The sequence below is a fragment of the Mercenaria mercenaria genome, chromosome 9 (genome assembly GCF_021730395.1).
Source record: "Mercenaria mercenaria strain notata chromosome 9, MADL_Memer_1, whole genome shotgun sequence".
NCBI lineage: Eukaryota > Metazoa > Mollusca > Bivalvia > Venerida > Veneridae > Mercenaria > Mercenaria mercenaria.
The window spans coordinates 23751850-23770604 of NC_069369.1; the positions used below are offsets into that span (position 1 = coordinate 23751850).

Sequence of the window (18755 nt, forward strand, 5' to 3'; positions counted from 1 at the left end):
GAGTCAACGTCGTTGACCTCTTGGCCATGGAAGACTATTTATATCATTTAAGTCATACAAGTAGTTTTCACCTTTGTGCGTGTATACTTAAAATTGTACAACAATAAGTTTGATAATAAAGCGTTGTATATGTAGAAGCACTTTGCTGTATTTGATATTTGCCGTTTCCTTCATCAGTTGAATCATACTATATTACTACATAAAACAATATGAACAAACCACAAAAATAAAATACGTCTTATGTTTATTAACGAAAAAAAAGTGTAATCCCGCGAGCCGGATTCGAACCAGCGACCTAAGGATGACAGTTAACAATTCCACACTACAGTCCTCCGCTCTACCAACTGAGCTATCACGGGTTACTTCTCGTATTTAAGAAAACAGAACTATAATGAATTATCATTTTATTATACATAACATTTGCATACATAACATATGCATAAATAAACACAGACATGCACTCATTATTATTACAATGTTTTATTACATACAGTCTGCAAACTATTATACATAATATTATGCATTGAGATGCAATTAGCATTTCAGACACCTGTATGGCATTCCGCCTTATACAGAAAATCTATCTCCTTATTAGGGGTAATTTAGATGTGCGTGAAATTAGCCAGAGCAGCCAGAGTAGCCAGAGTAACCAGAGTTCAGCCAGAGTTCAGCCAGAGTAGCCAGAGTTCAGCCAGAGTTTAGCCAGAGTAGCCAGAGAAGTCAAAACTCTGGTTACTCTGGCTAGCCAGAGTAGCCAGAGTTCAGCCAGAGAAGTCAAAACTCTGGTTACTCTGGCTTGCCAGAGTAGCCAGAGTTCAGCTAGAGTTCAGCCAGAGAAGTCATAACTCTGGTTACTCTGGCTGGCCAGAGTAGCCAGAGTTCAGCCTGAGTTCAGCCAGAGAAGTCATAACTCAGGTTACTCTGGCTGGCCAGAGTAGTCAGAGTTCAGTCAGAGTAGCCATAATTCTGGTTACTCTGGCTAGCCAGAGTAGCCAGAGTTCAGCTGGAGTATCCAGAACTCTGGTTAGTTACTCTGGCTGGCCAGAGTAGCCAGAGTTAAGCAAGAGTTCATCCAGTATCCAGAACTCTGGTTACTCTGGCTGGCCAGAGTAGCCATAATTCAACCAGAGTAGGCAGAGTTTCTAGATTTTTAACATGTTCTGGCTACTCTGTTCAGCCAAAGTAGCAACAGTAGCCCGAGTCACCAGGATATCATTTGCTCTGGTCACTCTGGCTGTTTCTAACAGAGTAGCCAGAGTTCAGCCAGAGAAGCTAGAGTTTCTAGGATTTTAACATGTTCTGGCTACTCTGATCAGCCAGACTAGCCAGTGTAGCCAGAGTAACCAGGTACCATGTATTTTCAGTCTTAGCTAAGTTTAATTATGACACTTAATATGTCATTTCTATCTAAATAGCGTATTTAAAACTGAATTTCAAGTTAATAACTATTTTCAAATGGTTAATTAAAGTACCTCTGGTTACTCTGGCTAGCCAGAGTTTCTAGGGTTTTAACATGTTCTGGCCACTCTGGTCAGCAAGAGTAGCCAGAGTAATCAGGTCCCGTGTTCGCAAAACATTTTCAGTCTTAGCTGAATTCGATCTTGAAACTTAGTATGTTATTTCTTTCTAAATAGCATGTTTAAAACTGAATTTCAAGTTAATAACTATTTTCAGTTAGCTATTTATAGTAGCCAGAGAAGCCAGAACTCCGGTTACTCTGGCTGGCAAGAGTAGGCAGAGTTCAGCGAGAGTAGCCAGAAGTCTGATTACTCTGGCTGGCGGAGTAACCAGAGTTCAGCCAGAGTAACACGACTTTATTAGGATTTTAACATGTTCTGGCTACTCATACCAAAGCAGTGTAACATCAATGTTTGAAACTTAATGGCAGACACTAGAACATAGAAGAATACATGCATCCCGATTAATGTTATACAAATAACCATTAATCAAATCATTCACTTTCAGTTTTAATATTGCATATGCCATGTTTTTATGATTTACCTACATATCTGCGATATGTCACATGTTTAATTGTTAAGCGCCCTTGAACGTATATTTTATATTAAATGGGCGCTCAACAAATTTGGATTAGTAATAATAATAATAATAATAATAATAATAATCTCATATACTAAGTTTTTTCTGCAATGGATGCAATATGGTGTTACAGTATTCTAATTGTGGGCGAACGTATGTTTTTAGGCAGTTTCTTTAATATTATTGTTATAAAATTGTACATATTTTTTTGTATAAATCTGAGAGTGTTACTAGCTTTTGAAGATGTAATATTTCAGTAAGTGTTTCAAAGTTAAGACATCACTAAGATATGAAGCATTTTCTGTAGGTTTTAGGTCTTGATTAAGTAATATATATGGTAAGATGATATTTTTTTTTTTGAGATTCCTATTACTTCGTATTTATCAGAATTGAATTCCATAGACCAGTTACGTTCCCATTATTCTAATTTTGTCAAATCATCTTGAACTTTGTAAGAGTCTATTAACGAGTCTATGTTGAGGTATATGATAGTGTCATCAGCAAATAAGCGTATTCTGCCTTTAACAGAGTCAGGAAGGTCATTGATAAAATAAAGAAAGAGACAAGGACCCAACACTGAACCTTGAGGAATCCCCTGAAAGAAACTGGTAAAGTGTGTGAGCCTTCAATTACTACAGATTGAGAACGGTTACTAAGGAAATTGAATCCAGGATAGAGAGATTCTTTCGACACAAAGTTTCACGATTTTATAGAGAATCTTGTCGAAAGTTTTCTAGAAATCCATTAAAATGAGACCTGTTTGTTTCCAGATTGGATATTGTCAAAAGTTCCTTCTTTAAAGGATAATAGGTGAGCCTCACAGCTATGTTTGGAACGGAAGCTATATTGGAAAGGTGTGAGAAGATTGTTGACTATTTGGGTTCTCTCAGGGTTGTTTTTTTTTTGTGTTTTATGTATCAAGTGATTCATAAAACGGACTTCTGCCAGAGTAGCCAGAGTTTCTAAGGCTTTAACATGTTGCGAAATGACCCTTTTTTGTACCTTCAGGGTTTTTTAGTGTTTCATGTATCAAGTGTTTCATCAAAGGGACTTCAAAGAATAGTCTTATCATTTAGCAGTCCTATAACTGTTTAATCCGAACACAGTGAGTATCGTTTCATACACATACACAAGTGATACCGAGTTAATACAACATAGAATGTTGATTGTCTGATGGCATAAGGTGACCACAATCAATTTTTGAATGGCATTTTGCGTTTTGATTTCATGCCACAGGTACCTACCTTTTTCCAAGGGTTTAGATGAAATACCGTTATTAAGCCGCTTTAAGTGTATGTGTTCACATGTCAACATTTCGTCAACTTCCACAACTTTAATATGCAAATTTCAGAATTGGTTGTTGTCAACATGTATGAAAAATTTATTCTCCAATTTCTTTATATTATCGTTATGTCTTCAAGTTAATTTATTTGGTACAAATTCAAGGCAAACACTGAAGTTAAATAAATACAAAACAAGAAGCCTTCAAATAAATATTCTTTATTTTTACACTCAAAGTTATATGGAATTCACTGAAATTGTTTATGATATCAGTATAAAGTACAGGACATTTGTGGTCCTGAATCGCTTACCTGGACTTTGTGGGATATGACAGTCATAGACTAAAAATTCACAATTTGTAATTGTCAACTCTAAATTCTGGGTATTCTGGAAATTTTAAACTTATATTGTATAAGATTAAAAGTATACTTGATAATCCACAGAGAGAGACTTATATTGCCCCGGGGGTGGTGATTCAATCAAGTTTGAAAGAACTCCATTATAAATTTTGCTAATTTACATGCAAACTATTTCAGCTCTTACTAGTACCCTTGCTACTCTGAAAGATGTTTGCTATGTAAGTATATCATGTTTTTTCTATGTAAAACTTATGTAGGATCCATTTTGACTCTGGGGTATTGGTTTGAACATGTAAAATATCTTTACTCTTGTCATTGCAATTCTTATGAGAAGATTTTAAAAGATTTTCCTGAAAGACTTTGCAAGCTCATTAGCACAAGCGGGGGCAATTTTGATATCAGGGGACAAGATTTTCTCAATTTTAAGAGAGGCATTCACTAGGCCATGCTACATACAAAATATATATAGTCTGGGCCTAAAGGAAAATAAGACTATTTTTATAGGATTTAATATATTACTCTAAATGAAACTTATAGCCCCAAGGCAGATCCAATATGACCCCGAAGTCCATGATTTGAACAATTTTGAAAGAGATGTACTTGCCAATGCTTCTTGCAAAACACCTAAGCTCTGGGTCTTGCGATACTTGAGAAGATTTTTAAGGTTTCACGATACAAAATGGAATAAGTACGAGTTCAGTCAAAGAGCCTGACTCAATCTGATAGACAAGACAAAAGTTGATCTTAAAACCCCACACAGTGACAAGAGCTAAAAAATTTAAGTATAGTGTATGAGGGTCACTCAATATATAATGGTAACTACTAAATATCATTTAATCTGACTTAGTCTTACCTATTAATTTTGTTCAGTAATGTAAATTGACTTTTCACCATTTTCACACTGTTACGTACGGCGTTCCGTTTGGACAATCGTGACTTTTTATTTAATACTAAACCGCAATGCACGATGGTACGATGACGAAAACGCGATGGCGCGATGACACGATTGATGAAACAACGATGGTACGATTGTAAAAACGCGATGGTACGATGCTGCAATCGCGATTTTGCGATGTCGATGTAATATCGCGTTTCAATCATCGTACCATCGCGTTTTCAACATCGTACCATCGCGTTTTCACCACCATATCATCGCGTTTTCACCATCGTGCCATCGCGTTATCATCACCGTACCATCGTGGTTTTACCATCGTGCCATCGCGTTATCATCATCGTACCATCGTGGTTTCACCATCGTACCATAGCCTTCCAGTTAGAAATGCGTAGTCCCGTACACATTTTTTTTGTCAGCAATAGATGAATGTATCTAAATGTATTTTGAGAGAAGAAATTTACCATTTAGATTCTGTTGTTTTCCAAAATGTTCAGTGCTCTGTTCAATAAAACTGTAAAATTGCAATGTGAAAATGAGATTGTATCAAGCCTGTATTTTACTGAAACATGTATTGTACCACTGCGCATGACCTCCGGATGGTGACAATGCGATGGTACGATGATGAAAACACGATGGTACGATGACGAAAACACGACGGTGAAAACGCGATATTACATCGACATTTCACCATCGCGCCAGTGTTTTCACCATCATACAGCCGTTGTTTCATCATCGTGCCATCGCGTTTTCGTCATTGTACCATTGTGCATCACGATTTAGTATTAGATAAAAAGTCATGACTGTCCAAACGGAACATCGTACTTATGGGGAAATATCTGTACTGCTTGCATGACAGCGCTATTTTCAAGGCATGCTCAAAACTGGACATTGACAAAAAATTTAAAAAAATTGTGCTCCATTAATCGTCGTGCCGTGCCGGGCTTTGCCTTTATTCGCCATGATGTAATTTTGACCCCAACATGGCAGGCACATATATGTCCGTTTCCGCCAGGGCTCAAACTCGCGACGGTCGGATTAGATGACAGACGCTCTAGTCACTGAGCTATGGAGGCGGAATTATTCAAACAAGGTTTCTCAAAAAGGTGCAACATCATACAAAATGGTATTTGCAATATATCAATTAGTAACTTGGTTTTAGCCATGGGCAACCGAAATGTAGCTATCGTGTGGATGGTTGACATCGTGTGTGTAATAAATAAGTTGCCAGAACCTGTATAAACTGTTAAAGGATATTCTAAGAACTTGTATCGAAAAATACCTTTTGACATGATACAGGCATATTACTAGTATAGTATAGCCTTGAATATCCGGACTCGCAATGTTTTTACGACTTCTTAGTTTTACATTAAGAGTCCTGAGAACAATGAATTTGGAAATGCATTGTATAAGCTTTATAGAAAACTGTACAACCCGATTTGAGGTACGTTGAAAACTAAAGTCATTTTTGAAGAAATTTGAAGGAATATCAAAATTTGTTTTTGTATCTTAGTAGTCAATTTAATATTTTGTTAAAATATTTTCAAAAGTAGTGGATTGAAAACGTCCAAAATCCTGGACGCCTACCAGTTCAAAATAAATTAGATGTGGGCTGTAATATCAAATATCAATGCTGATATATTCTGCCACAGACCTTGCAGGCTACTTTGTATAATTACAATTATAGAAAAGAAAACATACTAAGCATTATTTACAATGTATACTCGGCGTCACTGAAAAGTTACCACCTAATATATACCTCTTTACTATTTTATACAATATCGACGTCACTTTTTTATGGCCTGTGCGCGGTTTATTACTCATAGACCTGTCTGATCATGTCTCCTAACCCATTTCATGACTGTCAGGTGAGAACAGCATATACGACGTGCAATTTCGCGACATGAAAGTTCGGCGTCAACCATGCCAATGGCCTGTGGCGTTGATCGTGCCTTAAACGTGGCATTCTTAGCAGGATATTCTGGGTTTTTTTGACGTATTCCTTTTAGTCTGTCGACTAACTTTTAAGTGCGATGAATGATTTGCGATAGAAAATTCGTACATGTCAACATTGCTGGAAAAAGTCATTTTGCAAGTGCAGCCCGTGCCTCAAATGGAGTTTATCGAATTTGACAAATCTTGACACCAGTGACGTCTCAGCTGCGTCAAAATGTAGTGGTTATACCTTTAACACAGTCCAGTGCGATTTTTAAAATATAAGGGTCATTATGGTGGTAAACTTTTCAGTGACGCTGAGTATATATAAACAAAACAGCCTTTGCATATATCCTGTTACTTTTTTTTTTTTGGAAATGTGTCATTTTTCTGTTTCGTGTTACTCTTAACTTTGTTCAAAAAATCATGCCGTCTTACAGTTTCTTTCTTGTTGTTGTTGTTATTTTATATTTTTAGGCGTGTTTTAAAGACTTTCAATCTACCATAAATATATAGACCTGTCTGCTTTAATCTTTGTGAATTTCAGCCTTCATATACCACACACACAAAACGCAACAGGTCTAACTTTTTTATTTACATTATAATTATATACAACAGTTAGTGCGCCTAATCATGTATTAATATGATTTTATGAAAAGGGTCATACATTTTAAAAAATGGCTCTAGTTTACATGTTTGTCTGTATTTTCTCTGGCTTTTCTGGCCAGCCAGAGTAACCAGAACCCGTGCGCATTTCAGTTATTCCTGGTTACTCTGGCCAGCCAGAGTAGCCAGACTATGTGAAAATTATTAAACAGACTGTCCTGGTCAGCAACAGTAACCAGAGTTCTGATTAATCTGGCTACTCTGGCAACAGGTTTAACTGTATTTTCTTTGGCTATTTCTGATTAGCAGGGTAGCTTGTACCAATGGCCATCTCGAAAATTCTGGCTGTTCTGGCCAGCCAGAGTAGCCAGACCAAATGAAATCATGGTCACTCTGACTACTCTGGCTGACCAGACTAGCTAGAACATATTAAAATCCTAGAACGTCTGGCTACTCTGGCTGCAGTCTAAAAGATAAGACAATTCTTTGAAGTCCGTTTTATGAATCACTTCATATATATAAAACACTCAAAAATCAAACCTGAGAGAACCAAAAGGGTCATTTCGCAATAGGTATTACAGTATTTTCTCTGGCTATTCGGGATAGCCTAGGTAGCTAGAACCAATGGACATTTCGGAAATTCTGGCTGTTCTGCCTAACCAAAGTAGCCAGAGCAATTGACATCCTGGTTACTCGGCCACTCTGGCCAGCCAGAGCAACCAGGTTTCTGGCTACTCTGGCTGAATCTGGATATTCTGGCCAGCCAGAGTAACCAGGACTGGCTACTCTGGCTGAACTCTGGCTACTCTGGCTAAACTCTGGCTGAACTCTGGCCAGCCATAGTGACCAGAGTCCTGGCTACTCTGGCTACTCTGGCTACTCTAAATAGCCACTTGAAGATAGTTATTAAGTTAAAATTCAGTTCTGAACATGCTATTTAGATAGAAATGACATATGAGTCGTGCCATGAGAAAACCAACATAGTGGGTTTGAGACCATAATGGATCCAGACCAGCCTGAGCGTTAGGATCCATACTGTTCGCTAAAGTTCTCAAAGTCCAATACGCTTTAAAAGCAAACAACATGGAAGCTGACAAAACTGCACGTATGCGCAGCCTGGTCTGGATCCATGCTGGTCCCAAAGCACTATGTTTGTTTTCTTATGGCACGGCTCAATTATTAAATTTCATAATCAAATCCAGCTAAGACTGAAAAACTTTTGTGAACATGGGACCTGGTTACTCTGGCTACTCTGGCTGACCAGATTTGCAAAAACATGTTAAAATCTTACGAACTCTGGCTTCTCTGGCCAGCCAAAGTAACCAGAGCAAAAGGAATCCTGGTGACTCGGGCTACTCTGGATACTCTGGCTGACCAGAGTAGTCAGAACATGTTAAAATCCTAGAAACTCTTCCTACTATGGCTGAACTTTGGCTGAACTCTGGCTGCTCTGGCTGAACTCTGGCTACTCTGGCCAGCCTGAAAAACAAGGGTTCTGGCTACTCTGGCTACTCTAGATTAACCAGATTTCTAGCTACTCTGGCTACTCTAAATAGCCACTTAAAAATAGTAATTAACTTGAAATTCAGTTTAAACATGCTATTTAGATGGAAATTACATATTAAGTTTCATAATCAAATTCAGCTAAGACGGAAAATGTTTTGTGAACCAGGTTACTCTGCCTGCTCTTTAAATCATAGAAACTCTGGCTACTCTGGCCAGACTAACCAAAGCGAATAAAATCCAGGTGACTCGGGCTATTCTGGATACTATGGCTGACCAGAGTAGCCAGAACATTTTAACATCCTACAAACACAGTAGTTATATAAATACCGCAGCAAGCCCTATTTCACCTAATTTAACATTCAGTCCCCGGTCCAAACTAACCAATGCCGGACAATTTAAAACCAAAAAATAAACAACTTTTCATAGTACTATATGCAAACCTGTAGTAAAATATGATTAAACACTTCCACCAAATATTTGTCAAAATCCTACCACGAAAACATGGTCAGTTTAACCTGACTTAACCTCTTATCCCTATAAATTTTAACGACACCGGTGTCATTTTCTTTAACAAGTTTATCAATCAATATCGTTTGTAAGCTCAATGTAAAGCGACACCGGTGTCGTTCTATTGATATTTACTTTCATTCATAAAACCGATATGTTTACATTTGTAGTACAATTCGTTTAAACTTCCTTGTGATCGATTTACGTTTTACAGCTGATTTAATATAAGTGTTCTGTTATAAAACGTTTTACAACTGATTTAATATAAGTGTTCTATTAAATTTAAATATATATATATAATATAATGAGTTTACAAAATAAAATATATTGTTTGAAAGAAAGAAGATTTACTGATAATATAAACCCCCATTATGTTATAACAAAAAATGGGAGAAAAATGATAAAAGCTACCTGTTCATCTTGCGGAAAAATAAAATCAAAGTTTGTTAAAAGTACAGGGGGTAATTTAGATATTCACAAAACAATGTTACCTTTATTACCTAAGAAAGGTTTAACACTTCCAGGATATAATTATTGTGGGCCAGGAAATCCCCTAGATAATGGACCCCCTGTCAATGAACTGGATGCAGTATGTATGGACCATGATTTTTGCTATGACAGTGGTGTAAAAAAGAGTACATGTGATAAGCAAATGCTTTCCAATTTAAATAACACTAAATCAAAAACATTTGGAGAAAAGATTGCAAAACATTTAGTTGTAAAACCAGCCATCAAAACGAAATACACACTTGGTCTCGGACAAAAACAAAAGTCAAAAAACGGGAAAAGGGGGTAGAGTATACCCCCGGAATCACTGCACCAAGCTACCGCTGGAGCAATGAATTAGCAGAAGAATTACACAAACCAATTAAAAGAAAATTTAGGAAACGAAGAGTGATAGTTAATGATATTGATGATACTTGGTCAGCTGATTTAGTTGACATGCAAGCTTTTTCAAAATATAATAAAGGAGTAAAGTACTTGTTAACCGTTATTGATATATTTAGTAAATATGCTTGGGTTATTCCATTAAAGAATAAAACTGGAGAATCTGTTACTGAAGCATTTGAAAAAATAATTTTAGAAGGACGATTACCAGTAAATTTATGGGTAGATGAAGGAAAAGAATTTTATAATAAAAAGTTTGAATCATTTTTGAATAAAGATAAGATTAATATGTATCATACATTTAATGAAGGAAAGGCTGTAGTAATAGAAAGATTTAATAGAAGTTTAAAAAGAATAATGTGGAAATATTTTACAGCAAATAATACTTATACTTATTTAAATAATTTGCAGGATATGGTTGATAAATATAACAAAACAAAACATTCTAGTATAAAAATGACACCAACCGAAGCTAGTAAAAACTTAAATAAAGGTACTGTTTACTTTAATTTATATGGTGATTTAAAGATACCAAAGAGTAAAGCAAATTTAAAATTGGTGATCGAGTTCGCTTAAGTAAACTTAAAAGACATTTTGAAAAAGGATATACACCAAATTGGGACAGAGGAAATATTTATAATTTATAAAATTAATAATACAAATCCCAGAACATACACTATTAAAGATTTAAATGATGAAATAATTCAAGGTTCATTTTATGAACAAGAACTTTTACTACTACACAAGAAGTTTTTAGAATAAAAAAAGTTATTAGACGAGACTAAAAGAAAAAACAAGCTTTAGAAAAAAGGGAAAGGTTACAATGAAAAATTTATATTTGGGTTCGTTTACATCTTGAAAAAAAATTTTTATTTAGAAAAAAAAATTTTAAATTTATAAAAATGAGTAATAAAAATCTTATTTCTAAAATAATGGAATAGAAAAATAGATAAATTTAAATTATTCACTTAATAAACTAGCTGCTGCTTACGAATAATTTTAAAAATTTTTTTGTGGGAGATAAGTCCCGGATTATATTTACAGGGGGTGTCTTTGGTTGTTTCACTGTTTAGTTCTTTTCCCATATTCCTGTATTTGTAGCAGTTGCTGGTGCTGTTCCATCAGAAATTACCTTTTTACAAACAGACAAAAAACTTGACGACAAAAATTTTTTTTAAAAGCACATCATCAAAAAATAAAACAAAAAATAAAAAAGCCGGATGGGAAAAGTAAATAAAGAAGACCAATTTAAAGTTATTAGGATATTTTTACAATACTATTAGAAATGCAGAAAAAAAAAATTACAACCCCTCTTGAAATGACTAAAGGATTTAAACTTAACGGATAAAAAAGAAAAAAGAAAAGGCTGTATTAACTTTAATTAAGATTTTTTTTAAGTTTTTTATATAAATGAGAAAAATTATTTTTAAAGGTATATTGCTCGGGAAAAAAGTACGTTTTTAGTATTAAAAGAATAAATCCAAAATTTTAAAAAATTTCCCCAAAAACCAAATTCCCCAAGGGCAAAATTTAGGATCACGTGAACAAGGTTCCAGCTTCGCAAGTTTAATTCATAAAACCCTTTTTTGAACTTGCTGTCAAAACCTTCCAAAATTTATTTCCTTTTCAGCTAACAATTTTAAACAGTCATATAAAAAGTTATCTTTGTAAACAGTTTGATGGTGTTTCTGTCTTGAACTTTTTATTTAACTAACATAACTTTTTACAAAAACATCAGACAAGGTGTTAAAAGACCCGAGTGGGCAGTTAAAAACTTTTCTTAATGATCAATTATAAAACCAAACGGAAAAAATCCAATTGATGGATTTGTTTTTTAAAACCCCGTCCAAAAATAGTTTAAAAGACTTCAAAAAAAAACAAAACGGAAGAAAACAAAGGGTTTAGTTTTTTAAAAAAAACCCCAAAATTACACAAAGAATGGTTAAACAGAATGTTTCAAAAAGGTATTAAGTTTTAACGTTATAACAATTTAAAAAAAAATGCTTTAAAATCTTATTCAAAGATATGATAATAAACAAATTTCTCAAATAAATTAATTTTCATTGGGGGTTTTTTAAAAAGATTTTTTTCTATAATATATTATATATAATGGTTTAATAAAAGGTAGTAGAATGATTATGTAAAAAATTATCTAGCACTTTGGGAAAAATAAGAATCCAGAAAAAAATTCATATAAGAAAGTTCTTAAAGAAAAATGTTATTAAATCAAAACTTGATCAAATAGTTAACGATGAATATAAAAATCATGTCATTGAAAAATTACAAATGTTATAGATCCTTATTTTTTAAAAAAATTTATTTGAAGGGAAACTGTGGTTGTCTATTAATGAAGAAGAAAATGCTGAAAGTTATGTGATTGTCCCAGCCAAATAATTATCGAAACAATCCTAAAAATGTTATTGTAACCTTTGTGATACTAATGAAAAAAATTATAGAAGCATTTACAAAGCATCTAAAAATTTGGTATTAATGGGGGTTAAAAAAAATTGTTGTAAAGGGACAAACCGAGTAAAATGTGGAATATAAAAAGTTAGGAAAAAGAATAAATTTAAATATTTTATTTCTTTTTAAAGATAATTTAAAACTTTTTTTATTTTATTATTTTTTTAATTTTTTTTTTAAATTTTTTTTTTTAATTATTTTTTAATTTTTTTTTTGCTTGAAGTTTTTTTTTTAAATTTAAATAAAAAAAAATTTTTAATAAAATAGAGATCCAAAAAAAATATTATAAAAATTTAAAATTAAAATTAATATAACAAATAAAAAAAAATTATATTTAAATAAAAAACAAACCTTATAAATATTAAAATCTACCTTAAATTAAAAAAAGAAAAAAAAAAACTTGTTTTAAAAATAATTTTAAAAAATGGATAAAACTGCAATAATAAATAGCTTATTTCAATAAAGGTTTTTGTTTTCCAACAAATAAAAAAAAACAACATCAACCAAAATAATAAATAAAATTTTTAATTATCAAATCAAATAATCAACCAAAAAAAATAAAATAACCATTTTAAAAATTTTTTTAAAACCCAAAAACCCCCCCCCAAAAAAAAAAAAAAACAAACCCCCCCCCCCCCCCCCCCCCCCAAAAATCAAATACCAAAAAATTAAAGTTTTAAAGAAATATCATTTAATATTTTTGGTTAGAAAAAAATATATTTATCCATTGTACATATAAAAAAATATCTTTTCTGAAAGATGTGACTTTATTAATTACCAACGAAAAACAACAACATTTTTTGGGAAAAACTTTAATAGTTAATTTTAAAAAAACCAAAGATCAAATAAAAAGATTTTTGAAATATGCTACAAAATTTTTCTCAAAAAAAGAATATTAAATGAACTATTCCAAATTGTTAGCTATTAATGGTACCAAAGGGGTTTAAAAAATACCAAAGGGGAAGAAAAGTAAAATTTTAAAAAATTTATCAAAAAGGGTTTGAAACCCTTTTGTAATTTATGCTGATTTTGAATCAAAACAAAAAAATTTTTAAGCTTTACCATCAATGAATTTCTTTTTACTGGCAAAAAAATCAAAAAGATGTGGTTCGGTATAAAGTTGTTTTTGTTTGACGAAAAATATACTAAACCAACCCAGTTTTATAGAGGTCCTAATGCAGTTTAAAAGTTTATTGAAAAAATGTTTGGGAAAGAGGTTTTTGTAAAGAAAATTTAAAGAACATTTTAACAAAGTTTGATAAGTCAAAAAAAGATGAAAGTAAATTTAAAAAACAAAAGTTTGCATATCTGTGAAAAAAAATAAAAGGAAAAAATGAAAATCCTGCCCGTGACCATTGTCATATAACGGGAAAAATTTTAAGGGGAAAGTGTCACTCAGAATGAAATTTTAATTTTAAATAACACATAAATTCCTGTTATTTTTATAATTTAAGAGGTTATGACGGTCATTTTATTATGCAAAAAAATAGGAAAATTCAAAAAAGAAATTAATGTTATTCCTAACAATAGGGGAAAGATATAGGGCTTTTATGTTTTCTGATTGGGTCTTTATTGATTCATTCCAATTTATGTCTCAATCTTTGGTAACTTAGTAAAAAATATTCCCAAAATTTTAAAATATTTATCTCAAAAATTTATTAATAGAATTATTAAAAAAAAAGGTGTTTATCCATATATTACATGGTTTTCATTTAAAAAATTAAAAAGAAACAAAATTTCCCTTTTAAAAGAAGATTTTATTCAATTTTAATAAAACCATATATCGACAACGAATATGAACATCTAAAATGTTTAAAATAAATTTAAAATTAAAAAATGGGAGAATATCTGACTATTTTTAAAAAACGACGTTTTATTTTTAGCTGATGTTTTTAAAAAATTTTAAAAAAACTATGTTTAGAGTACTAAAAAATTGATCCTTGTATTATTTTAGTATTGGTTTGTTTGGGGATGCAATTTTTGAAATGACTGGAATTAACTTAGATTTAATAATGATATTGATATGTACTTTTTATTAAAAAGGGCTGAGGAAGGAATAAGTTTATTTAAACGATACAGAAAAGCAAAAATAAAATATATGAAGGATTATAATTAAAAAGAAGAAAGCAAATACATTATTACCCGACGCCAAAAACCCTTTACGGTTGGGCTATTGTAAACCCTTTTACCCTCGGAAAATTTTAAATTTATATCCGAAAAACAATTTAAAAAATTAATTGCAAAAGGTAAAACTAATTTTAATGTTGAATGTGTCTTGAATTCCAAAAAATTTACAAAAAAAACCCAAAATGTTTTCCTTTAGTCCTAAAAAAATTAAAAATAAGATAAAATGGTTTTTCTGATTATAGTAAAAATATTAAAACAGAATTTGAATGGAAAAAAAGTAACGAAAAAAAAATTAGTTCCAATTTTAAATAAAAAAACAAAATTATTATTCATTTTAAAAATCTTGAACTATATACACAATTTGGGGTTTTAAAAGTAACAAAAATACTAAAATATTAACTTTTTTTCATCTCTTGGGTTTTAAAAAAAAGGTTTTTATTTAATACTAAAAAAAGTTTAAAAGCAAAAAATTTGAAAAGACTTTTTTAAGTTAATGAACAATTTCTGTTTTCGGTAAGACGATGGAAAATTTTTACGCAAGGGGTTTTTAATTTAAAATTTAACTCATGATGAAAATATTTTTTTAAAATACATAGCCAACCTTATTTTTTTAAAACGATGTTTAACAAGAATTTGTTTGGTATTCATAGAATAAAAGAAAGTTTCTGGTCAGATCGCTCTGTGTCTGTACTAGTAGAGGATGATTTCGGCCCTGTGTGGCTGCAGTTGCTGAAAAAAGCCCCTTTTTGAAGTTTTTTATAGAAAAGGGCGCATATAAATTGGATATAATAAAAATTTAAAAATTTAAAACAGACCTTGTTATTTTGGGAATGTGCATTCTAGATTTACAAAATTTTTAAGGATTTTCATTATAATTACATTAAAGAAAAGTACGAGGGAAATTGTAAATTTACATTCACTGACACTGATTCTTATGTTTAAAATAAAAACCAAAGATGCATTGAGGTTTTTTTTAAAAGGGAAAAGGGATTTATTTGAATAGGATTTGTTTTGAAATTCAAATTTTATTTCGCAATAAAAAAAAGTAATGGAAAATTTAAAGATGAAGCTCCCGGCATTCCATTGTTAAATTTGTGGATTAAGAAGTAAATGATTCTTATTTATTAGAAAATGAAGTTAACATTAAAAAATGTAAAGGAAATTAAAAACTTGTTTTTAAAAAAACAATAGTTCATAAAAATTTTAAAAAACTTTGTTTAATGCAAACCCAAGAATCAACTTTAAATTATTCGTTTTGAATAAAACAATCTTTTCCCGTTATGTTTAAATAAAACATTTTATCATGTTATGACGATAAAAAATATATTTTTATAAGGTATTGATCTTTGCTTACTCTTAAAATTTAAAAAACCTAAATTGTTTAAATGAATATTCGTTCGTTTAAAGAATTAATATAAAAAGCTCATCCATTTTTAAAATTTATTTTCATAATTAAAAAAATAGATTCATTTTTTCTATTATTTTTTACATTAACTTTTAAGAATTACACTTTCTTTATTTTTATTTTTTAAATTTTGTTCTCCCTTTTTTAATTTAATTGCACAACAAAAAAATTAAATGCAATTTTGTTTAATTGCCACAAAATTACCCCCCTAACCCAAACAGGACTAGCTTTTCAGTTTTCCCTTAAATAAACCCCCCCGTATCTTGGGATAACTTGTTAAAAAACAAGGAGGTTTTCTTTTAATTGCCTTTTTTTTTTTACTTTTTCATTTATATTATTAAATTTCCCATTATATTAATTATTCCCGTTTAAAAAAATGTCCTTATTTGTTAAAATAAATTTTTAATGTTTGTTATTACTCTTATTGTTAATTTTTAGTATTTTATACAATAAAAACATACAACGGACTTTTTTTGTAACTTTTTAGAAAAATAAAAAATAATATCCCAAAGCTACTTGTTTTGTCTTGATATTGAACTTTTGTATTTTTATTTGGTAAATTTTAAATTACCCTTTTTGGGGGAGGAAATCCAAATGGGTCGAAAAACAAAGATTAAGTAAAAAACCCCCAAAGTGTTGGGGCCATAGAGTCATCTAAATTTATTATTACATTCGTCCTTTTTTTTTAATTTTATAAATTATTTTACTAAATACACCCCTAAAATTTTTAATTTTTAATTGGTTTACCCCTTGTTCAAATTTTAAAGTTAGAAATAGGTTTTTTTATAAATTTTATTTTTATTTTTACTATAGGAATTCGTCTGTAAGGGTTTCCCTTGTGAATCAATCTGTAACCCTTTCCCCCCAACAAAGATGTAATCAAAGGGATTTCCAAAAAGCAGCCAACATACCTAAAAACCCCCCGTCTTGTTTCTGTTTTTGTGTTAATTTAATCACTCCCGATCCTAAGTTGCTTTCTTTGATTAGTGTAAGATATGGTATATCTATTTCTTTATATTAGCTACTGAAATCATACCTTTCCAAGTATTTTACTAACACCAGTACTGGCTAGCCCGACAAAGCGCAATGCCTTGAGGGGTAATATTTTTGGATTTTTTGCTGCCAGGAAAAGAAAATTGTTTTTTCCCAAAAAAACAGCCAAAAGCTCCTAAAAATCCACATTTTGCCTTATGGGCATTTGTTTTTTTGAAATTGTAATTTCTAATCCCTTCTTATTGCAACGCTTTTTTTAATTTTTTAATTTGTGTTTTTGTTAAAAGTAAGGAAGTTTCCCCGTAATTGTTCATGTTTTAATCTAAAAGTATGTGGAATTTTTTTTATTAAAGCTTGTGCTAAATTTTTTTTTTGTCCACTGTAAGGTGATTTTATATTCAATATAATTTGATGTGTGGTTGTTTAAAACCCCCGGTTTTAATTTTTCCCTTTTATATAAATTTTTATTTATTTTTTTTAAACAAAGCAATTCATTTTCCAATAGAAATTTTTTTAAATGTTTTTTCATATAATACAATTGCGTAAACCGAATATTCTGTGGTGGGAAAATTTTAAATTTTTGTTAATGTATATGCTTGGTCTTCTGTAGTTACTTCTTTTTATATTCTAAGTTTAAAAAGAAAAATCCAAATAAAACTAAAAAAATTTGACTATTTAAAAAAACTTCCAGTATTTTGTTATTTTTTTTTAATAATAATTAAATTTCTCATCTTATTCTTGTATACTTTTATATTTTGTTTTGGATAAAAATCACCATTACCAACTTCAAGAGACAGGACTCAAAATGCAATTTTCACCTACGCATTAATTTTAAAAAGTACAATAAATGGGTTTGTTCTTGGAATTACTTTTTCAGGTCGTTGTAAATAAACAAATACATGTTTGGTTTTTTTACCCCAGCCGTTATTCAAAAATTAATTATTTTTTTGTGACCAGTTTTATTGCGTTTCATTTCCCCCAAAGGATGACCATCTTGCTTTTGTAAATCTTTTAAAAAATTTGATTAAATCCAAATTCATTTAAAAAACAAAAAAGTTTTGGGAAACCCCTAGAATTAATTTTGTTACAATTACCCTACCGGATCAGCAGCATTAGCTCTAAAATCAATTTATATCATCTGTCAGCTGTGTGTTTTTTTGAATTTTTATTGGGGGTAAAATTTTGTTTCTAAACCCCGAAAAAAATGAATAAATTTTTTAATGGGAAATTTTTGCATTTACTTCTTTATTACCCCGGGGTCAATTTTTTCTAATAGCAAACCCCAATTATCATCAGCAACAGCAGTAGAGTAGTATCTAAAAAGATAAATTCATTTTTCCAGTTGATTTTGCATAATCTTAGATAGTTCAACCAAAAATCTTTTCATTTTCTACCCTTTTATAAATTTTTACAAACATATCAATTTTTTATTTTGTTTTTAAACCCCTAACTGATCAATTAATGAAAAATGATTATTAATTTAAAAAATTTGATCCCCACCTAATTATTACCATTAGCAAGCTTATTTACTTTAAAAATTACTTCAAAATAACCCTTAAACCAAACAAAATATGAACTTCTATCATTTAAATTTTAAAGTGTATCCGTTTTTTTTTTTTTTCTTAAATTATTTCCCGGGCAGATATTAAAAGCTGTATCTAATTTAATAGGAAGTTAGTTCGTATCTTTTACAATATTGTTTTGGGGGGGGGGGCTAAACAGTTATATTATTAAAAATTTTATTTTTTTTTTAAAG

The 18755-nt window shown here is 31.0% G+C and overlaps 1 non-coding gene across 1 annotated transcript; it reads right to left on the bottom strand.

Moving 5' to 3' along the window:
* Positions 1–267: 267 nt before the first annotated feature.
* Trnay-gua (transfer RNA tyrosine (anticodon GUA)) lies at positions 268–359 on the bottom strand. The gene is given in 2 exon segments: positions 268–303; positions 323–359. It is a non-coding gene; the product is annotated as a tRNA-Tyr (tRNA).
* Positions 360–18755: the final 18396 nt, after the last annotated feature.